Source organism: Triturus cristatus, chromosome 5_2 (genome assembly GCF_964204655.1).
Source record: "Triturus cristatus chromosome 5_2, aTriCri1.1, whole genome shotgun sequence".
Classification (NCBI taxonomy): Eukaryota; Metazoa; Chordata; class Amphibia; order Caudata; family Salamandridae; genus Triturus; species Triturus cristatus.
In genome coordinates, this window is record NC_140588.1 from 916,089,539 (window position 1) to 916,113,294 (window position 23,756).

Here is a 23,756-nt window from a genome sequence, read left to right on the forward strand (position 1 = left end):
GCACACGTAGGAACTGACCCACGGGAAGATTCTCCCTAAGGGCCTTTGGGTGATAGCTATCGAAGGGGAGAAGAGAATTCCTCGACATAGGTTTCTTGTATAATTCACATTGCAATGAATTTTCATGGACAAAAATGGAGATATCAAGAAAGGCTAACCGTCGTTGATTGAACTCGATGGTAAAGTTCAAGAAGGCATTTTGTTGGTTAAGCCAAGTGTGGAAGGCCAGAATCTCTTGGCTAGTGCCCCGCCATACCACCAGTATGTCGTCTATGTACCTCTTCCACAGCACCAGATGATGACGGTAAGGGTTGCTGTGGTTCAGTACATGATTTTGTTCAAACAGATGAACATACAGGTTGGCGAGGCTAGGCGCAAAAACACTGCCCATAGAGGTGCCAGACGTCTGGAGAAAGATCTGGTCTTCAAATCTAAAGAAGTTCTCCATCATAGCTAGTCTGGCGCACTCCATAATGAAAGTGACGGGGGTCATGCTGTTCAAATCGCATGCTTCCAGCAGTCCCCTGATGGAGTCCAAAGTGTCTTGTTGTGAAATGCACGTATAGAGTGACTCCACGTCAAAACTGGCCAAAATATCGGTATCGATGTTAAACTCGATATCAGGCAAAATCCGTAAGACATCAGACGTGTCTTTGAGGTAAGTCGGCATCTCAGTGACAATAGGCCGTAAAAAAACATCCACAAATTTAGACAAAGGCTCAAGTAATGAGCCAATCCCAGAAATAATGGGTCGTCCTGGGGGTGGTCGTTGGTTTTTGTGGATTTTAGGGAGGCAGTAAAAATAAGGCATCACAGGGTTGTTAGTTACCAAGAATTTAGCCTCATGTTGCGTGATCCACCCTTCTGCCTCCCCTTCTTCGACTGGCTGTTTAATCTCTAGAGTTAATCTGGGTGTAGGGTCTATTCCCAAAACCTGATAGGATTTGGTGTCCAGAAGCTGTCTGAGGCATTCAGTCCGATAGATTGCGGCGTCTTGCAGGACCGTTGCAACCACTTTGTCCGCCGGCTTGATAATAACGGACGTATCTTTTGTCAGGTTCTGGAGGGCCAATCTGTCCTTTTTAGAGAAATTGCAATAATTTGTTGACCGTGTGTCACATAATGCCATCACGTCATAAGTTACTGCCTTCTCAAAGGTTGAAACCTGGGAGGGGACCTGATGTGGCAAAGGTGTAAAGTTGCTTTTGAGACGTAGCCCAGTGTTCACATTGTTTATGTCATCACTGGGGGATATATTGTCGTCCGACTCTCTGTTTTTAAAAAAGAAGTGGAGTCGGATTTTCCTGAAGAAATTCTCCAGCTCACACCTCAGTGCAAAAAGATTGCCTGAGTATGTAGGCACAAAACCTAAACCTCTGTTTAGGACACTCTGTTCATTTTCTGTGAGGGTCCTTGAACTAAGGTTGACCACGAGATCGTTCATTCGCTGGTCAAGTTGGAGTTTTGCTGCTGATTGCCCCTCCTGCTCCGAGTGTTCGGGAATGTCTGATCTTGTTGCCAATGGACGGTGGGAGTGCCTCTCCGTTTGCCTCTGGTGCGACCTTGTCCCTGGTCTAAAAATGACTGGTTCAGATAGAATTGTTGTTGTGGTGGGAAGGATTGCATGTGTGGTGGAAAAGGAGGTGGTTGATAACCCCAAGGAGCCGGTGGCCACCATTGGCCTTGGTTAGGGTAAAATCCCTGGGTTCCGCGCCTCTTGTTGTATCTGCGGAACGGTCCTCTCCCTCTACCTTGGGGGGCCCTCGTTGTGGAGGAATCGGAATCGTCAGATCCTAACTCGGACCCAGATGATGAATAATTGGACCCATAACGCCTACCTTTGTTGTTAAATAATGGGGCCACATTAGTGTCACTCGTGTAGGGGTAGATTTTCTCCCAAGAAAAACGGGCCAGGTCTTTCTTAAACTTGTCTATTTTGTTAATCATGATGTTGTCTCTATATTCTTTGTTAGTCTTATTTGTCTCAGCCAGTTGTTTCTTGTATAGAGCTGATATAATGGTGGTTTTAATTTGTCCCTCTAATGTTTGAATTTCAATGAGGATGGCGTCAGCCTGGCGTTTCACCGTGCTGATAATCAAGAAAGACCTGGCCCGTTTTTCTTGGGAGAAAATCTACCCCTACACGAGGTTTAGGTTTTGTTCCTACATACTCAGGCGATCCTTTTGCACTGAGGTGTGAGCTGGAGAATTTCTTCAGGAAAATCCAACTCCACTTCTTTTTTAAAAACAGAGAGTCGGACGATAATATATCCCCCACTGATGACATAAACAATGTGAACACTGGGCTACGTCTCAAAAGCAACTTTACACCTTTGCCACATCAGGTCACCTCCCAGGTTTCGACCTTTGAGAAGGCAGTAACTTATGATGTGATGGCATTATGTGACACACGGTCAACGAATTATTGCAATTTCTCTAAAAAGGACACATTGGCCCTCCAGAACCTGACAAAAGATACGTCCGTTATTATCAAGCCGGCGGACAAAGTGGGTGCAACGGTCCTGCAAGACGCCGCAATCTATCGGACTGAATGCCTCAGACTGCTTCTGGACACCAAATCCTATCAGGTTTTGGGAATAGACCCTACACCCAGATTAACTCTAGAGATAAAACAGCTAGTCGAGGAAGGGGAGGCAGAAGGGTGGATCACGCCACATGAGGCTAAATTCTTGGTAACTAACAACCCTGTGATGCCTTATTTTTACTGCCTCCCTAAAATCCACAAAAATCAACGACCACCCCCAGGACGACCCATTATTTCTGGGATTGGCTCATTACTTGAGCCTTTGTCTAAATTTGTGGATGTTTTTTTACTGCCTATGGTCACTGAGATGCCGACTTACCTCAAAGACACGTCTGATGTCTTACGGATTTTGCCTGATATCGAGTTTAACATCAATACCGATATTTTGGCCAGTTTTGTTGTGGAGTCACTCTATACGTGCATTCCACAACAAGAAACTTTGGACTCCATCAGGGGACTGCTGGAAGCATGCGATTTGAACAGCATGACCCCCGTCACTTTCATTATGGAGTGCGCCAGACTAGCTATGACGGAGAACTTCTTTAGATTTGAAGACCAGATCTTTCTCCAGACGTCTGGCACCTCTATGTGCAGTGTTTTTGCGCCTAGCCTCGCCAACCTGTATGTTCATCTGTTTGAACAAAATCATGTACTGAACCACAGCAACCCTTACCGTCATCATCTGGTGCTGTGGAAGAGGTACATAGACGACATACTGGTGGTATGGCGGGGCACTGGCCAAGAGATTCTGGCCTTCCACACTTGGCTTAACCAACAAAATGCCTTCTTGAACTTTACCATCGAGTTCAATCAACGACAGTTAGCCTTTCTTGATGTCTCCATTTTTGTCCATGAAAATTCATTGCAATGTGAATTATACAAGAAACCTATGTCGAGGAATTCTCTTCTCCCCTTCGATAGCTATCACCCGAAGGCCCTTAGGGAGAATCTTCCCGTGGGTCAGTTCCTACGTGTGCGGAGGAACTGTTCCACTAGGGATCTTTTTGACAAACATGCCAAAGAAGTAGCGATTCAACTCCGATCGCGTCAGTACCCTGGGCGCCTGGTGCGGCAAGCATGGAAGAGAGCGTCGAATAATAATCGAGATGCTTTGCTGGATAATAGCACTCCCAGGATTCCCAGGGACAGGCTTACCTTTGTAACTACCTTCTGTACCCTGACCAACCGATTACAGAAAACGGTACGTAGACATTGGCATATACTCAATGTGGCATCCGAAAACATCCTGCCCCCCCTTTTTTTCGTTTAAGAAGGGTCTGAGTTTACGGAATAGCCTGGTCCACACACGACCACTGTCACATCCTACACGCAATGTTAATACTCTGTGGTCACTACCTCCGGTAGGAGGCCATTATCCATGCGGCTCGTGCAGTGTCTGCCCTCAGACCACCAAGACTACATCGGTGGACATAGGGACTAGCCGTCCCTGGATACTACACAACCATACAAATTTTAATTCGGAGAGTGTGATCTATATGATCACATGCCCTTGTACTCTGCATTACATCGGGTACACCACACGCAAAGTGAAGCTCCGCATAAGTAAGCACAAGAGTACTATCCGATGCATGAAACAGTCCACTTGCTTGACAGATCATTTTCTGGCCAAACAACATAAGGCCGATGATCTGAGGTGGCTTGTGCTGGAACGTCCTTTCATTCCCCAGCACGTAACAGATATTTCAAGGTTCCTATTTTCCAAAGAGCAGAGGTGGATTTTCAGATTGAAATCAGACACACACGGCCTTAATGATAGTATACCATGGGCCTCTATCTACTGTTACATAGATACTCTACCAGAGACTCTATTACACACGATATCCCTAACCATTGATAGGATAGCTGATCCCACAGGATATCTGCCCTGTTGTGCATAGGAGTACTCTGACTCCATCCCACAGAGACACATCTACATCTAGGCATTTGCCATCCTTCACGCATGGTCTGTCTCTATGATTTGTCATGACATCCTTGGAAAATGTATGCAAACATGGCTTTGGCCACAGCTGCTGGTTTTCGCTGTTTGGCTACATGTGTAATATTCCATCTTGTATTTAGAGCAATTGTTTTGGTGGTTAAGTCCTCTGGTGGTTAAGTCCCTTGGTCTCACTCTTTCTGTACTTATACCATACTAGATAAACTGCCCAGGATCGGTAGCTGCTATATATCCTGAAAAGTGTAGACAGTTACCGTCATATGAGGTCCACCATTATAAGAGCTGACCTTTTAGGTTGTAGAAAAACAAGCAATGGAGTGGTTCGGTTTGGTTTATGCTTTGGGTCCGTTATGGCTTGTGCTGACTCTGCCAATGTAAACAACCAGTTAGCCTCTACACTAGCACGCATGCGCAGGTATGAAACCACGAGGTTTTTAGGGCTTCGTCCACAGCGCATGAATATAAAAGAAGTGGGGCACTCGAGGTAAGGCCCCCACTGAGGTCGCTCCTGTCGATCTATTTATGCTGTTACAAACACGCATGCACCATAGTGATTGTTTTAGAGCCTGCTTTAGGTCTCCTAACGCGCGTGCGTTCTGCTGTTAGGGACACCTCAGTAGCACAATTTAATTTAACTTTGAAACACGCATGCACCAGATTGAGTGTTTTGGTGCGTGCGCCTCCTAAAAAGTCTCTGACGCGTATGTGCCTTTGCCATTAAGGACTCTCTAGCCGCAACACTCGATCTTCAAACACGCATGCACCGTAGTGATTGTTGTGGTGCCCGCGTTCTCCGTAGGTTCTCTAACACGCATGCGCCTTTGTGGAGATACCAGCCGCACACATTCGATTTGGCAAGTCCGTACAACACGCTTGCTCGGAGGCGTGTGTCTCGAATCCGGTGCATGCTCCATGTGTCGTTTAGTCACGCGGGCTCTAAGAACGCACCGCACCTGATTATAATTGAGTCTTTCAACGTAATCAAGGCGGATATTTAAGGACCCCTTTCCTTCCTGCCGCCACCTCCCAGACAGCTCGAAGGATGGTCTGAAGTACCGACGGACAGGTAAGGAAAGGGGGCTTCCGCACGTTGGTTAATGTTCCACTTTTGTTGAACAAAGAGTGTTCTGTTTGAAGTTGAGAGTAAGCTAGTTACACCCCTCGCACTGAACTCTGCTTAAGACTTTAGGTCCATCGGTATCTAAACAAATGGTTTTGTGTTTGGTGTCACCAGAAACATAGTTATAACTATTCACTCTAAACCGTGCATAAGATATAAGTCTTTTTCTGAACCCTGTTACACTTGAAAATGATGTAGTTTTAAGGAGCATCGTTTGACTTACCTGCACTATTATGTCCATGGGGGTTTCTTTAGGTCTTTGAAATTTTGGTTTTTTAGGTTTATTAGAATGTTTAAAGGTTTATGTGAAGAGTTTGGACAGATGAGTATCAGTATGCAACTTGTCTGTTTGTCCTCACATTTAAACAGAGCGGTGCCTCCATCTCCGAGCAGTCAGCCGGGTGAGGTGAGGCGTTTCTCCCACAAAAGGCTGGGTGAGTTCAAAACAGTTTTTCTGCAATTTTGTTTGTATTCAACCACCATTTTGTTTTTTTGTAAAGAAGGCAGTGCATAATGGGCACTGCCGAATAGCGGCCATGAATGCTGTGATTTATGTGTAAGATGTCTTTTCTGACGGTTGATTCTCCGGATTCTTTCTAGGAAAGAAGACATAGTTCTTACGTCCAAGCACGAGATTGCTTGTCTGGTAGGGTGGCTATCGCCACAGATTTATCTGACGATTGCACCTGCACTGTCTAAATATTGCTTTTCACGATTCACATTTAATGTGTTTACCCTGCAGTAGCCTTTATTTTTCCACCGTATTTAGTTCCTGAAGAAAGCCGGGTCAGTTGACCATACCGGCTGAAACATGTCGACCTTATAAGACTGAGCCAGGAAATAGTCTATTTTTTCAAGACTATTGTTTTTTTTAAATATGACACCTGGACAATTCTCAATAAATATATTTTTTGCACAGGTATTCATTTTTAATTCACATTCACACTAGAGCACTGCATATCACTGGAGTCCTCAGAGTTTGAACACACACCTTGGCTGGAGTTTTCCCTGTTCGGGAAGCATCAGGCTGTGCACCCAGCAGGGCCTGTTGGCTCGATAATGTGGGCCAAGACCGTGATTCCCGAGAGTCTCAGATGACGAAGTTCCGCCAGTAAGGGTGGGCTGATGGACTCTTAACTCCCGCCAGGTGATGTACTAACTATCTGAGGAGTTTCTTGCACTCTCTCACAGCGTGTAGTGGCTTGCTGTTCTGTATGAACGGACTTAGCACCTTCTGTTAGTTGTCATAGCATATGTACAAGCCCCTAGCACCACCGGAGAGTCACTTTCTTTGATGCTCCAGTGGCGGTATGACCTGTACCATCTTTACAAAGTAGCGTTAAGCCACTTTTTGTGACCCTAACACTGCTTTGTAAATTTGCTACCTTTTCAAGCAGGTATCTGCATGAAAGGGGTGTGCATTAGGTGTTGCTCTGGGTGTTCCACCTCAACACCCATTGCTTTTTGACTCTGCCCCAGTTTTACAAGGAGATGTAAATCTGTGGCAGTGCCAAAAACTAAGGCCATGCAAGAGCAGGCGTTAGAATGGCGAGGGAGGAGAAATTATTTTATTTCTTCTCGTTTCTGCATTCTGCAGCACACATAGAAAGAGAAAAAATCCATTAATGTCCTGTACTTGTAAAAAAAAGTCAAAGCAAAACCAATCAAGTCATGGTGGAGGTCTGTAGTAGGAGTGAGTTGATTTGTGGATCACACTAATTATGAAAGTAAAATAGTCAAGTTTGTTGTCTATCTGTCTTTATGACTAAGCAGGCCAGATAATGCAACCTCAACAAGCACTGTATTCGAAGGTTTATCAAGGAAGTCCTGTCAGTCATTGGCTATCTTTATTCAGCTAGACTCAGATCTAAAGCAAGGTGAAAGAAAACCCAGGCCTAAGGAGAAAACCCATGAGCATCACCTCTACCAGAAAAAGGTCTCTCTTCTATATGTGTATGCATTTAATATCCTGTTCTCATTGTAAAGGTATCTTAGTTTTTTTCTGTCCTCATAGTTTGTCTTTGTGTCCTGCTGTTACATGCAGTGCTTTACTGTCCTGTGGGACTAGTTTGGTAATTTATCAATTTCCTTCATAAAATACACATATTGAAGTTAAATAGCTCAAAACGCTCAAAATCTGAGATACTCACACATGAACCAAAACCTTGATCAGAATGCCTTTCTAGTTGTAGGCACTCTTAATAAGTTATTCCTTGGATAGAATATATTTGCAGTTAAGTGTGCTAGAAGTCTGCATATAAATTCCCATTACTAGCTATCATTGGAAACATAAACAACTACACTATTATTTTCAGTTTTACATTATTTCAACAAGGTTGATATAATAACTTTATACTCAACGTCCTCACGCCACAATGAAGAAAGACTAAAATAAGCTGTCTCTATGGATGGAAGAAAAATAATAGATGTATTCTGACTAGACATCCGCCTGCATTTTGTTGTTCACTTTTTCCCTTTTCCTTTGTCAATCAGAGTGTTTACTTTGGCACTGAACAGTGTAGTAAAGCCATGCTCCCTATCCTGGTCATTTCCTCTTGTCTTTTCATTGTGTGTTAGCTCCTCTGTTGGACTTGGCCCTTCTGGCAAGTTCACCCCTGAACTTTTTTGCTTTTTACTGGTGACTTGGTGTGGTGATTTTTTGGTTTCTACGCACTTTCCCTGTGTCCCAGGGTAAAGTGCGTGCGCGCTCTGAGTGCATGTGGTGAGATAGGCCTGCCCTCCCATAGGAATGCATGGGGAATGTATGTGTCCCTAGTAGTTCCTGATGCGTGGGGTGTGCAGTCCCGAGTTTGGTATGTGCGGACTCGTGGGAGTGAATGCTGCGCGATGATGTGTGCGGCGTGCATGTACCTAGTGTGGAAGTGCCACTTCTAGAAGTGGGCACTTCTGTGTGCAGTGTGTCTGTCGCGTGATTGGCTGGTCATATCATGTGACGGGCTAGGGATTCCCCAGAGTCAGGATGAGTCGCCCAGTGGTGAATGGGGAGATCAGCAGCTAGATGGGTGGGAGGAGTACACCTCGGTCCTGAATAGGGCAGGGTTTTCCAAACACAATGCTGGCCCCGCCCCCTGTGGTGCGACTGACGACTCTAGCCCTGCCAGTGAATAGAGTGAGGGGCTGAGCACATCAAGGGTGCTCCCCAACCAGCTGCGACTGGTTTTCCCCCTCACCCTGAACCAAGAACAAAGACTTTTACTGTATAAAAAGGGGCTGTGTCCCCTTACAAGTTGTTCTCTGCCAGGATCTTACCTGAGGGGGGCTGCTGCTGCTGCCGCTGGACCAGAGGACCGCCACTTGGACTACCTCCCTGCCTGGAGGCCCAGTGAGCTGGCTCTGGGTCCAGCCTTGCCCCCCCACCCCTGCTTTGCTGTGTGCAGGGGAGACTTTTGCTGGACTTTGTGGTAATTCGCCCCTAAGCGCTGGGAGCGCTTTATTTGTGTCCCTCAAGCGCCTGGAAGCGCTTTTATTTGCCGTTTAGCGCTCGGAGCGCTTTATTTCTGAAAGCCGGTGCCCACCCGGCGTTTGCCCCGTCTGTTCGATCCTGAAAGTCCCCTGGCAGGTGCCCACCCTGCCAGGGACATTGCCGTGGACATTGGCGGGTGCCCACCCCTCGTTGCCGTGAAGAAAATCACTGCCGCAGCCCAGGAGTTGCAGTGACGTTGCCGGGCCGCTGCTGCCTGCGGTGACCCGGAAGTAGACTGATAATCCCTGGTTGCAGGCGGGGCCTCGCAACGAAGGCAGACCCAGGAAGCTGCCGGCGAGGCAAGGCCGGGTAGGACGGGAGCCAACCCCGCCTCCCCGCACTCGAGGAGAAAGTCCTAGGTCCCCAGGAGGGGGGACCCGGGCGAAGCAGCGAGGCCAATTGCAGGAAGCGACGGGAGCTCACCCCGCGCTCCTGCGACGGAAGCGTGTGTCTTCAGACCCAGGCGGGAGCCCACCCCGCACTGGGACGCTCGGCCGGCAGGTTTGGAGCCGGTAGGCTCCGCATTCCAGTCCCGGGTCCCAGGAGGGGGCCCGGGCGAAGACGCCGGCGAGGAAACCAGGAGGAGACAACGCGGGAGTCCCAGGTAAGCGGGACTCCGCGTGGTAGTAGTCTCTGCCCCTGTCCCCCCACAGCGGTGCCACAGTGCGAGATCGCTCCGACGTACAGGGGCATTTCACCGTGTTGAGAGCCTAGGGGGCTCTAACCCACGCTGGGCATTGTTGGTGTGAGAGCGCGGAGGTCGCTCCAACATCTGGGGGCACTTTTCTGTGCGATCAGAGCGGCCCCGGAAGGCAGCGGGCCGCTCCAACGTTACGGGGCATTATTCCTGGCGATTTCTCGAGTCCCTGATCGGGACTCCAACGAGGAGGGCAATCGTTGTTCTAGAGCGCTAGAACGCTCTAGGGGGCACATCATTGAAAGAGCCTAGAAGGTGCCCAAATAGGCACATTATTCATTTTAGAGCCCAGGAGAGGCTCCACGTGAGTGCTGCAGATTTGTGTTTAACAAGGCACAGTGGTGCCACAGCATCTCTCCAGTTGCCCAGCACTTAGTGGGCAACTGCTACATGTAGGTTGTGCTTTGTGCGCCCTGACTCTGCTGGACACAGGGCGTCCTTGCCCCTTCAAGGCCAGTTGACCTAGGGACTGCCACAGGTTGTGGCTAATGTGAGTTTGGCGCTATTCTTGTCCTGCACCTCTGAATGTATTTTATGCATCATGTGTTTTCCCTTCCTGCACCTCTGAATGTGTTTATGCGCCATGTGCTTTGCTTTACACCGCTGAATGTATTTTATGCATCATGTGTTTCCCTTGTTCTACACCTCGGAATGTGATGCATCATGTGTAATGTGCGTTTACCCCTACATGTATTGTGATACTTAGGTGGTTGTTTTCTCCCTAGTACAGGTGGTGCTAGTGAGGTCCTGATTCCCTGCGCAATATTTTCCTAAGGTGGTTAGGGTTGCGTAGGTGGTACTTACCTGATACCAGTAGTTACTGGTTGTGTGCTACATATGTTATTTTGTACTACAGTATTATTCCTAGGTTCTAAAAAGTGCTAATTCCTGACAGTGGTCCAGGTGGCCCTGTCCCCTGTATATATAATCCCTTGTAAATTCTGCCCGTGCCTGTTGGCACATTGTAGAGTGTGTGTTTTTATCTAATGTGTTGTGTATAATACAAAGGCTATTTTTATAGAATACCTTGTGTGGAGTTTCCTTTGTGGTGGGCCTTGGGTGTTGTTGCTGGGTGCGCACGCAAACGCTTTACACATCGCCTCAGGGATAAGCCTGTCTGCTCGTGCCAAGCTACCAAGGGGGTGAGCAGGGGTTATCTTTGGCGTGTAACCCCCCAGCCCTGACTAGAGTGGTGGTTTTTGCCTGGCTTTGGCGCAAGCCTCAGCCAACCAGAAATCGCCATTTCTAACATTGGTGATCAGCGGTGGGATTTGGACTTGCGTTTGCGCTGTACCGCAGCGGCAACTGGCCGCACTACAAAACTCTGCATTTAGATAAATCACATGGTATAGGGATTATTGTTCTAAGTTTGTTTTTAATTGTCATTTCTTTGGAAATGTGGTTTTGTGCACTGTGAGTTAGGTGTCCCTAGCTCGGGAAGGTAGATCATCCCCCTTAGTGCATTGTGTTTCTGGATTCACCAGAGGGTGGGATCCAGTGGTGGCAGAGTAATAGTGTCCAGTACATTTGTCCCCCGCCCTGCGCCCAGAGTTGGTACCTGTGTCACGTGGTGGTCAGGTTGAGGAATCAGGGGTGGTAGAAACTGCCTTACCAGTCCGAGGGGAGGGTTGGGTGTGGATGAGTGGTGTGTGGCACTAGGCAAGTGAGTGTGAGTTCTCTGGGATAGAGAGCTTGCTGAATCCTTTGCGAATTGTGTACTCCTGTGTTAAGCTCAGACCCCTAGGTTCCCTGTGTGATCTTTTCTCAAGAACGTCCGCCAAAATGGAGCCAGCTTTTGATTTCGGTGATCTGTTTGGGTACAGTATGTTGGAGTTGGTAAGGTTCTGTGAAGAGAGAGACATAGGGGTGGATGAGTCAGACTCTAAGTCCGAACTTAGAAGCAGCCTGATCCTATGGCAAAAGGGTCAATGGGGTCTTGAGCGCAGTAGGATAAGGGCCCGGGCCTCACACCAGGAGGGTGGTCGGTCTGTAGGGAGCCCTGAAGATTTAGAAGAGGAGGAAGAAAGTAACCTGACAGGGACGCCAGTAGATAGTGGAGACCCCATAGATAGGGAGTCCCTTGCTGGGTCCAGTGTCAGGAGCAGCACCCCATCCCTTTCCCTGTCCCCAGAGGAGTGGGTAGATAGGAGGGAAGAAAGGGAGCATCAGCTGGCAATGGAGAAGCTCAGGATAGAGCATGCCAAGCTGGAGACCGAGAGGGTCTTAGCTCAGAAACAGATGGCGGAGGCTGAGCGGGCCTTTGCCACAGAGAAATTAGCTCTGGAGGGTAAGTTGTCCCCTGAGCGCAGTTGTAGTTGTCTGGGCTCCCCAGGGAGGGTTGAGTCCAGTGGTGACAGCGAGATAAAGTCCAGTGCAGGAAGTCCCACTCCCAGTTTACCCAGTCTGGTACCTGTTTCCCAAGAAGAGGAGTATAGGTTGAAATTCAGGGGCAGTAGGAAGCTGTCTCACCAGTCTTGGGACACGTTTGTGGGTGAATGCGAGGATGCACTGGATGATTGGGTAAGAGTAAACACGAAACGCGATTTTGAGGGACTGTATGCTCTGGTTATCAAAGAGCAGCTACTCAGTAGTTTTTACCCCGGGTTGCGCCAACACCTGTTGGGATATTACGATTTGGATGCTTGGGACCTTGCAAAAAGAGCAGACCGATGGGAAGGGGTCCCAAGTTCTGATGAGGAATGGGAGAGTGATTCCAACAGTAGTGGTTCAGAGATCCTCCAGCCCAGCGTGGTGGAGGAGGCTCAGTGTAGCCCAGCTAGGTCCCCGGATAGCGAGGAGGGTGTAGGGGCTTACGGCCTGGCTCAGTGGAGCGGGAGTAAGTGGGTGACCGAGGGTCCCCAGACGCACGAAACCCTGCCTCATGACTTGGATGGTTTCATGAGGGAACACCAAGTCTGGGACCTAGGCTGTCCTGTTAGTCCATTTGAGGAGGATCACCTAGTGTATGGAGGACCTGGAGCATCTGTAAATAAAGCTCCAGTGGTTCTGATGTCTGGCAGTACCGCTCCAGTAGGGAGGGTACAGAAGTCCAGCGAGAGGAGTGGCATGGGGCGGTGTTCCCCGGTGGAGGAGCCAGTGGGTCAGGGACCAGCCGGGAGGGCTGAGTCTCCTCGAGGTGACCATGGTTACCACACGTCTGTCCTGGGGATCTTCTCGCACTGTCATGTGGACAGGGGACGGGAGATCTGCGCCAGGCAGACTGTCATGTAACATATGAGGCATATGTTCCTCTTGGGGGGATGGTGTGTAAGTCCCCCGAAGTCCTGGAGTGCCAGGCAAGTATTCCCCCAAAGGTTCTAGACCCGAGGTTGGGAGGCCAGGTTCAGGATCAGCCTGACCTGAAGGGTAGGACGACTGTAACCAGTGTCCTGACCGGTTCTTCTTCCAGAGGTACCGCCCCAGTTGGTAGGGAGCAGGACTCTGGAAGGGGGTGCAGAGGGTGGGAGAGCCCACCTCTGACCGCAGTGCAACCTGAGGGGTTAAACCCTAGGTTGGGAGACCAGTTCTCAGGGAGGGGTCCTGAGCTGGTAGGTGAATTGCGTTACGGGGTCGCCTCTCAGAGGAAGAGAGGGCGGAACCCCAGAAGAAGAGGTAGGGGGAGGAGAGCCTCACCCGTGACTTTTGGTCAGCTTGAGGGTACAGACCCTAGGCTGGAGGATCAGTGGCAGTTTAGAATTGCCCTGATGAGGGGTAGAGTGGAGAATGGCCGCTATGTGCCAGGGGTTACTACCCCCCACTCTATGGTTAGGCAAAGACCGGTGGCACCTGGGTGGCCTAGGGCCTGGTCTTGGCCGCGGACAGCTTGGGAGTACCAGTGGGGTAGCCCAGTTGGTCCAGACAGTGGTGTTAGAAAGAATTCCATGGGTTCACCGTGGCGTAGAACCGGAGGGTGTCCCTGCAGTTGCGGGCCCGCGTCCGTGTTCTATCGCCCCAAGCAGGGAAGTCCATCACGGTGGTGATTGGTCTGCCCTGCGTTTTGGCTGGAAGGGGGTTGTGTTGGACTTGGCCCTTCTGGCAGGTTCACCCCTGAACTTTTTTTGCTTTTTACTGGTGACTTGGTGTGGTGATTTTTTGGTTTCTACGCACTTTCCCTGTGTCCCAGGGTAAAGTGCGTGCACGCTCTGAGTGCATGTGGTGAGATAGGCCTGCCCTCCCATAGGAATGCATGGGGAATGTATGTGTCCCTAGTAGTTCCTGATGCGTGGGGTGTGCAGGCCCGAGTTTGGTATGTGCGGACTCGTGGGAGTGAATGCTGCGCGATGATGTGTGCGGCGTGCATGTACCTAGTGTGGAAGTGCCACTTCTAGAAGTGGGCACTTCTGTGTGCAGTGTGTCTGTCGCGTGATTGGCTGGTCATATCATGTGACGGGCTAGGGATTCCCCAGAGTCAGGATGAGTCACCCAGTGGTGAATGGGGAGATCAGCAGCTAGATGGGTGGGAGGAGTACACCTGGGTCCTGAATAGGGCAGGGTTTTCCACACACAATGCTGGCCCCGCCCCCTGTGGTGCGACTGACGACCCTAGCCCTGCCAGTGAATAGAGTGAGGGGCTGAGCACATCAAGGGTGCTCCCCAACCAGCTGCGACTGGTTTTCCCCCTCACCCTGAACCAAGAACAAAGACTTTTACTGTATAAAAAGGGGCTGTGTCCCCTTACAAGTTGTTCTCTGCCAGGATCTTACCTGAGGGGGGCTGCTGCTGCTGCCGCTGGACCAGAGGACCGCCACTTGGACTACCTCCCTGCCTGGAGGCCCAGTGAGCTGGCTCTGGGTCCAGCCTTGCCCCCCCACCCCTGCTTTGCTGTGTGCAGGGGAGACTTTTGCTGGACTTTGTGGTAATTCGCCCCTAAGCGCTGGGAGCGCTTTAATTGTGTCCCTCAAGCGCCTGGAAGCGCTTTTATTTGCCGTTTAGCGCTCGGAGCGCTTTATTTCTGAAAGCCGGTGCCCACCCGGCGTTTGCCCCGTCTGTTCGATCCTGAAAGTCCCCTGGCAGGTGCCCACCCTGCCAGGGACATTGCCGTGGACATTGGCGGGTGCCCACCCCTCGTTGCCGTGAAGAAAATCACCGCCGCAGCCCAGGAGTTGCAGTGACGTTGCCGGGCCGCTGCTGCCTGCGGTGACCCGGAAGTAGACTGATAATCCCTGGTTGCAGGCGGGGCCTCGCAACAAAGGCAGACCCAGGAAGCTGCCGGCGAGGCAAGGCCGGGTAGGACGGGAGCCAACCCCGCCTCCCCGCACTCGAGGAGAAAGTCCTAGGTCCCCAGGAGGGGGGATCCGGGCGAAGCAGCGAGGCCAATTGCAGGAAGCGACGGGAGCTCACCCCGCGCTCCTGCGACGGAAGCGTGTGTCTTCAGACCCAGGCGGGAGCCCACCCCGCACTGGGACGCTCGGCCGGCAGGTTTGGAGCCGGTAGGCTCCGCATTCCAGTCCCGGGTCCCAGGAGGGGGCCCGGGCGAAGACGCCGGCGAGGAAACCAGGAGGAGACAACGCGGGAGTCCCAGGTAAGCGGGACTCCACGTGGTAGTAGTCTCTGCCCCTGTCCCCCCACAGCGGTGCCACAGTGGGAGATCGCTCCGACGTACAGGGGCATTTCACCGTGTTGAGAGCCTAGGGGGCTCTAACCCACGCTGGGCATTGTTGGTGTGAGAGAGCGGAGGTCGCTCCAACATCTGGGGGCACTTTTCTGTGCGATCAGAGCGGCCCCGGAAGGCAGCGGGCCGCTCCAACGTTACGGGGCATTATTCCTAGCGATTTCTCGAGTCCCTGATCGGGACTCCAACGAGGAGGGCAATCGTTGTTCTAGAGCGCTAGAACGCTCTAGGGGGCACATCATTGAAAGAGCCTAGAAGGTGCCCAAATAGGCACATTATTCATTTTAGAGCCCAGGAGAGGCTCCACGTGAGTGCTGCAGATTTGTGTTTAACAAGGCACAGTGGTGCCACAGCATCTCTCCAGTTGCCCAGCACTTAGTGGGCAACTGCTACATGTAGGTTGTGCTTTGTGCGCCCTGACTCTGCTGGACACAGGGCGTCCTTGCCCCTTCAAGGCCAGTTGACCTAGGGACTGCCACAGGTTGTGGCTAATGTGAGTTTGGCGCTATTCTTGTCCTGCACCTCTGAATGTATTTTATGCATCATGTGTTTTCCCTTCCTGCACCTCTGAATGTGTTTATGCGCCATGTGCTTTGCTTTACACCGCTGAATGTATTTTATGCATCATGTGTTTCCCTTGTTCTACACCTCGGAATGTGATGCATCATGTGTAATGTGCGTTTACCCCTACATGTATTGTGATACTTAGGTGGTTGTTTTCTCCCTAGTACAGGTGGTGCTAGTGAGGTCCTGATTCCCTGCGCAATATTTTCCTAAGGTGGTTAGGGTTGCGTAGGTGGTACTTACCTGATACCAGTAGTTACTGGTTGTGTGCTACATATGTTATTTTGTACTACAGTATTATTCCTAGGTTCTAAAAAGTGCTAATTCCTGACAGTGGTCCAGGTGGCCCTGTCCCCTGTATATATAATCCCTTGTAAATTCTGCCCGTGCCTGTTGGCACATTGTAGAGTGTGTGTTTTTATCTAATGTGTTGTGTATAATACAAAGGCTATTTTTATAGAATACCTTGTGTGGAGTTTCCTTTGTGGTGGGCCTTGGGTGTTGTTGCTGGGTGCGCACGCAAACGCTTTACACATCGCCTCAGGGATAAGCCTGTCTGCTCGTGCCAAGCTACCAAGGGGGTGAGCAGGGGTTATCTTTGGCGTGTAACCCCCCAGCCCTGACTAGAGTGGTGGTTTTTGCCTGGCTTTGGCGCAAGCCTCAGCCAACCAGAAATCGCCATTTCTAACATTGGTGATCAGCGGTGGGATTTGGACTTGCGTTTGCGCTGTACCGCAGCGGCAACTGGCCGCACTACAAAACTCTGCATTTAGATAAATCACATGGTATAGGGATTATTGTTCTAAGTTTGTTTTTAATTGTCATTTCTTTGGAAATGTGGTTTTGTGCACCGTGAGTTAGGTGTCCCTAGCTCGGGAAGGTAGATCATCCCCCTTAGTGCATTGTGTTTCTGGATTCACCAGAGGGTGGGATCCAGTGGTGGCAGAGTAATAGTGTCCAGTACATTTGTCCCCCGCCCTGCGCCCAGAGTTGGTACCTGTGTCACGTGGTGGTCAGGTTGAGGAATCAGGGGTGGTAGAAACTGCCTTACCAGTCCGAGGGGAGGGTTGGGTGTGGATGAGTGGTGTGTGGCACTAGGCAAGTGAGTGTGAGTTCTCTGGGATAGAGAGCTTGCTGAATCCTTTGCGAATTGTGTACTCCTGTGTTAAGCTCAGACCCCTAGGTTCCCTGTGTGATCTTTTCTCAAGAACGTCCGCCAAAATGGAGCCAGCTTTTGATTTCGGTGATCTGTTTGGGTACAGTATGTTGGAGTTGGTAAGGTTCTGTGAAGAGAGAGACATAGGGGTGGATGAGTCAGACTCTCAGTCCGAACTTAGAAGCAGCCTGATCCTATGGCAAAAGGGTCAATGGGGTCTTGAGCGCAGTAGGATAAGGGCCCGGGCCTCACACCAGGAGGGTGGTCGGTCTGTAGGGAGCCCTGAAGATTTAGAAGAGGAGGAAGAAAGTAACCTGACAGGGACGCCAGTAGATAGTGGAGACCCCATAGATAGGGAGTCCCTTGCTGGGTCCAGTGTCAGGAGCAGCACCCCATCCCTTTCCCTGTCCCCAGAGGAGTGGGTAGATAGGAGGGAAGAAAGGGAGCATCAGCTGGCAATGGAGAAGCTCAGGATAGAGCATGCCAAGCTGGAGACCGAGAGGGTCTTAGCTCAGAAACAGATGGCGGAGGCTGAGCGGGCCTTTGCCACAGAGAAATTAGCTCTGGAGGGTAAGTTGTCCCCTGAGCGCAGTTGTAGTTGTCTGGGCTCCCCAGGGAGGGTTGAGTCCAGTGGTGACAGCGAGATAAAGTCCAGTGCAGGAAGTCCCACTCCCAGTTTACCCAGTCTGGTACCTGTTTCCCAAGAAGAGGAGTATAGGTTGAAATTCAGGGGCAGTAGGAAGCTGTCTCACCAGTCTTGGGACACGTTTGTGGGTGAATGCGAGGATGCACTGGATGATTGGGTAAGAGTAAACACGAAACGCGATTTTGAGGGACTGTATGCTCTGGTTATCAAAGAGCAGCTACTCAGTAGTTTTTACCCCGGGTTGCGCCAACACCTGTTGGGATATTACGATTTGGATGCTTGGGACCTTGCAAAAAGAGCAGACCGATGGGAAGGGGTCCCAAGTTCTGATGAGGAATGGGAGAGTGATTCCAACAGTAGTGGTTCAGAGATCCTCCAGCCCAGCGTGGTGGAGGAGGCTCAGTGTAGCCCAGCTAGGTCCCCGGATAGCGAGGAGGGTGTAGGGGCTTACGGCCTGGCTCAGTGGAGCGGGAGTAAGTGGGTGACCGAGGGTCCCCAGACGCACGAAACCCTGCCTCATGACTTGGATGGTTTCATGAGGGAACACCAAGTCTGGGACCTAGGCTGTCCTGTTAGTCCATTTGAGGAGGATCACCTAGTGTATGGAGGACCTGGAGCATCTGTAAATAAAGCTCCAGTGGTTCTGATGTCTGGCAGTACCGCTCCAGTAGGGAGGGTACAGAAGTCCAGCGAGAGGAGTGGCATGGGGCGGTGTTCCCCGGTGGAGGAGCCAGTGGGTCAGGGACCAGCCGGGAGGGCTGAGTCTCCTCGAGGTGACCATGGTTACCACACGTCTGTCCTGGGGGATCTTCTCGCACTGTCATGTGGACAGGGGACGGGAGATCTGCGCCAGGCAGACTGTCATGTAACATATGAGGCATATGTTCCTCTTGGGGGGATGGTGTGTAAGTCCCCCGAAGTCCTGGAGTGCCAGGCAAGTATTCCCCCAAAGGTTCTAGACCCGAGGTTGGGAGGCCAGGTTCAGGATCAGCCTGACCTGAAGGGTAGGACGACTGTAACCAGTGTCCTGACCGGTTCTTCTTCCAGAGGTACCGCCCCAGTTGGTAGGGAGCAGGACTCTGGAAGGGGGTGCAGAGGGTGGGAGAGCCCACCTCTGACCGCAGTGCAACCTGAGGGGTTAAACCCTAGGTTGGGAGACCAGTTCTCAGGGAGGGGTCCTGAGCTGGTAGGTGAATTGCGTTACGGGGTCGCCTCTCAGAGGAAGAGAGGGCGGAACCCCAGAAGAAGAGGTAGGGGGAGGAGAGCCTCACCCGTGACTTTTGGTCAGCTTGAGGGTACAGACCCTAGGCTGGAGGATCAGTGGCAGTTTAGAATTGCCCTGATGAGGGGTAGAGTGGAGAATGGCCGCTATGTGCCAGGGGTTACTACCCCCCACTCTATGGTTAGGCAAAGACCGGTGGCACCTGGGTGGCCTAGGGCCTGGTCTTGGCCGCGGACAGCTTGGGAGTACCAGTGGGGTAGCCCAGTTGGTCCAGACAGTGGTGTTAGAAAGAATTCCATGGGTTCACCGTGGCGTAGAACCGGAGGGTGTCCCTGCAGTTGCGGGCCCGCGTCCGTGTTCTATCGCCCCAAGCAGGGAAGTCCATCACGGTGGTGATTGGTCTGCCCTGCGTTTTGGCTGGAAGGGGGTTGTGTTGGACTTGGCCCTTCTGGCAGGTTCACCCCTGAACTTTTTTTGCTTTTTACTGGTGACTTGGTGTGGTGATTTTTTGGTTTCTACGCACTTTCCCTGTGTCCCAGGGTAAAGTGCGTGCACGCTCTGAGTGCATGTGGTGAGATAGGCCTGCCCTCCCATAGGAATGCATGGGGAATGTATGTGTCCCTAGTAGTTCCTGATGCGTGGGGTGTGCAGGTCCGAGTTTGGTATGTGCGGACTCGTGGGAGTGAATGCTGCGCGATGATGTGTGCGGCGTGCATGTACCTAGTGTGGAAGTGCCACTTCTAGAAGTGGGCACTTCTGTGTGCAGTGTGTCTGTCGCGTGATTGGCTGGTCATATCATGTGACGGGCTAGGGATTCCCCAGAGTCAGGATGAGTCACCCAGTGGTGAATGGGGAGATCAGCAGCTAGATGGGTGGGAGGAGTACACCTGGGTCCTGAATAGGGCAGGGTTTTCCACACACAATGCTGGCCCCGCCCCCTGTGGTGCGACTGACGACCCTAGCCCTGCCAGTGAATAGAGTGAGGGGCTGAGCACATCAAGGGTGCTCCCCAACCAGCTGCGACTGGTTTTCCCCCTCACCCTGAACCAAGAACAAAGACTTTTACTGTATAAAAAGGGGCTGTGTCCCCTTACAAGTTGTTCTCTGCCAGGATCTTACCTGAGGGGGGCTGCTGCTGCTGCCGCTGGACCAGAGGACCGCCACTTGGACTACCTCCCTGCCTGGAGGCCCAGTGAGCTGGCTCTGGGTCCAGCCTTGCCCCCCCACCCCTGCTTTGCTGTGTGCAGGGGAGACTTTTGCTGGACTTTGTGGTAATTCGCCCCTAAGCGCTGGGAGCGCTTTAATTGTGTCCCTCAAGCGCCTGGAAGCGCTTTTATTTGCCGTTTAGCGCTCGGAGCGCTTTATTTCTGAAAGCCGGTGCCCACCCGGCGTTTGCCCCGTCTGTTCGATCCTGAAAGTCCCCTGGCAGGTGCCCACCCTGCCAGGGACATTGCCGTGGACATTGGCGGGTGCCCACCCCTCGTTGCCGTGAAGAAAATCACCGCCGCAGCCCAGGAGTTGCAGTGACGTTGCCGGGCCGCTGCTGCCTGCGGTGACCCGGAAGTAGACTGATAATCCCTGGTTGCAGGCGGGGCCTCGCAACAAAGGCAGACCCAGGAAGCTGCCGGCGAGGCAAGGCCGGGTAGGACGGGAGCCAACCCCGCCTCCCCGCACTCGAGGAGAAAGTCCTAGGTCCCCAGGAGGGGGGATCCGGGCGAAGCAGCGAGGCCAATTGCAGGAAGCGACGGGAGCTCACCCCGCGCTCCTGCGACGGAAGCGTGTGTCTTCAGACCCAGGCGGGAGCCCACCCCGCACTGGGACGCTCGGCCGGCAGGTTTGGAGCCGGTAGGCTCCGCATTCCAGTCCCGGGTCCCAGGAGGGGGCCCGGGCGAAGACGCCGGCGAGGAAACCAGGAGGAGACAACGCGGGAGTCCCAGGTAAGCGGGACTCCACGTGGTAGTAGTCTCTGCCCCTGTCCCCCCACAGCGGTGCCACAGTGGGAGATCGCTCCGACGTACAGGGGCATTTCACCGTGTTGAGAGCCTAGGGGGCTCTAACCCACGCTGGGCATTGTTGGTGTGAGAGAGCGGAGGTCGCTCCAACATCTGGGGGCACTTTTCTGTGCGATCAGAGCGGCCCCGGAAGGCAGCGGGCCGCTCCAACGTTACGGGGCATTATTCCTAGCGATTTCTCGAGTCCCTGATCGGGACTCCAACGAGGAGGGCAATCGTTGTTCTAGAGCGCTAGAACGCTCTAGGGGGCACATCATTGAAAGAGCCTAGAAGGTGCCCAAATAGGCACATTATTCATTTTAGAGCCCAGGAGAGGCTCCACGTGAGTGCTGCAGATTTGTGTTTAACAAGGCACAGTGGTGCCACAGCATCTCTCCAGTTGCCCAGCACTTCCTTGCCCCTTCAAGGCCAGTTGACCTAGGGACTGCCACAGGTTGTGGCTAATGTGAGTTTGGCGCTATTCTTGTCCTGCACCTCTGAATGTATTTTATGCATCATGTGTTTTCCCTTCCTGCACCTCTGAATGTGTTTATGCGTCATGTGCTTTGCTTTACACCGCTGAATGTATTTTATGCATCATGTGTTTCCCTTGTTCTACACCTCGGAATGTGATGCATCATGTGTAATGTGCGTTTACCCCTACAGGTATTGTGATACTTAGGTGGTTGTTTTCTCCCTAGTACAGGTGGTGCTAGTGAGGTCCTGATTCCCTGCGCAATATTTTCCTAAGGTGGTTAGGGTTGCGTAGGTGGTACTTACCTGATACCAGTAGTTACTGGTTGTGTGCTACATATGTTATTTTGTACTCCAGTATTATTCCTAGGTTCTAAAAAGTGCTAATTCCTGACAGTGGTCCAGGTGGCCCTGTCCCCTGTATATATAATCCCTTGTAAATTCTGCCCGTGCCTGTTGGCACATTGTAGAGTGTGTGTTTTTATCTAATGTGTTGTGTATAATACAAAGGCTATTTTTATAGAATACCTTGTGTGGAGTTTCCTTTTATTGTGGGCCTTGGGTGTTGTTGCTGGGTGCGCGCGCAAACGCTTTACACATCGCCTCAGGGATAAGCCTGTCTGCTCGTGCCAAGCTACCAAGGGGGTGAGCAGGGGTTATCTTTGGCGTGTAACCCCCCAGCCCTGACTAGAGTGGTGGTTTCTGCCTGGCTTTGGCGCAAGCCTCAGCCAACCAGAAATCGCCATTTCTAACATCCTCTTTCTCCCAACAATAGTGTTTTTGTAGTGGGTCAATGTCTACACAAAAGTTGAAAGTCACAGTGTTTTTGTGGTGTGTTAATGCCTATGCAAAAGTTGAAAGTCATGTCTAGAATGTTGTACGCATGCAACATGTCATGTTGCATCCCATGAACAGTTAACAACAGCATTGACTTTTCACTTCAAGATCTTATCATTGTGCCCATTTTTTATGCCATGAAAAAGTAGGGCTCAGATTTATTCAGAATGAATAATCCATATATGTATTATAGAAACCCTCTAGATTCATATCCATAGTGGCGGGATGCAGTATGACAGTTCAGAAAAAAAATATAGGGTCTGATTATGATCTCGGTGGACACACGTGACGGATATCCAGTCCGCCGTATTGCATCTATTAAATCCTATGGCACTTGTAATACGTTGTACACAATATCCGTCATGTTTGTGAGTATCCCATCAGCCGAGACTATAATCAGGCCCATAGTTACAATCAAACATCATTTCTGAAGTGCTTCTCTTTGAGCCACTTTGTGATTCCCTCTGCAGTTCCAATTGACAGGACAATGCACTTCATCTGGGCCACCACAAACTCGTTGTCAATTTAATTTTAATTTGTAGTGTGTGCTGGAGCGGGTAATAAAAAACTTTGTATACCCTCCCATTCTGCATGTTTATATTAATCCGAATAATCTATTAATTGTAATATTATTAATCTGTTTGAAGTGATAACTCATCAATTATATTAACAAAAGAATTACACGTGGGAATTGCACCTTGCATGGCTATATTAATTGTAAACTAACTTGAGTACGCATACTAATAGTAGAAAATTAGAATATTGCATGTTATATGTTGCTTTGGTGATGTATCTGTGATTTGTGATTTATTTAGTAAGTATAAACCGCTCTGCTTCTGCTAGATAAATACACACACATATGGGTATTAGCAAGGGGATAATATTTTATTAGCCATTTCAATGTTTTAATTACGTTTTTGTGTTTCTTTTGCTTAAGTTGACCATTTCGGCCTAAACAAGATGGCTGAACGAGACGTTAGACGTGACTGCCCTGACAACACGAGGTTCTTGATGAAGTGCGCAGGCATCACCGCCAGCAGCAGTTGCCTGGACCTGACCCCGGGAGAACATGTACCCTTCAAGGACGCTCCGGGAACCTATCCAAGACCAAAGACAAAGCTCAATTTAAAAGCCGGAACAAGCAAGTTTGATGACTTCATCGTTCGACACCCTGAGAACTGTACCCCTCTACCCCAAGTGGACCAATCAGGACTTTCTAAACCCCTGTCTTGATACTTTTTGACATTATTTTCATTATAAAAGTAGGTAGGGAATTGAACTGTCACGGCACGCTCTTCTTTGACGAACTCGATTTCCTGACGTTATGCTGACGGAGAGGACGGTGACACTGCTGGACAGCTGTTATCCTGAATCTTTGAAAGACTGAATTGCGGCCTAAGTTTGCTGAATAAAATTCTTCGTTACTGACGGACTTAGAGAACAACTTTAGCC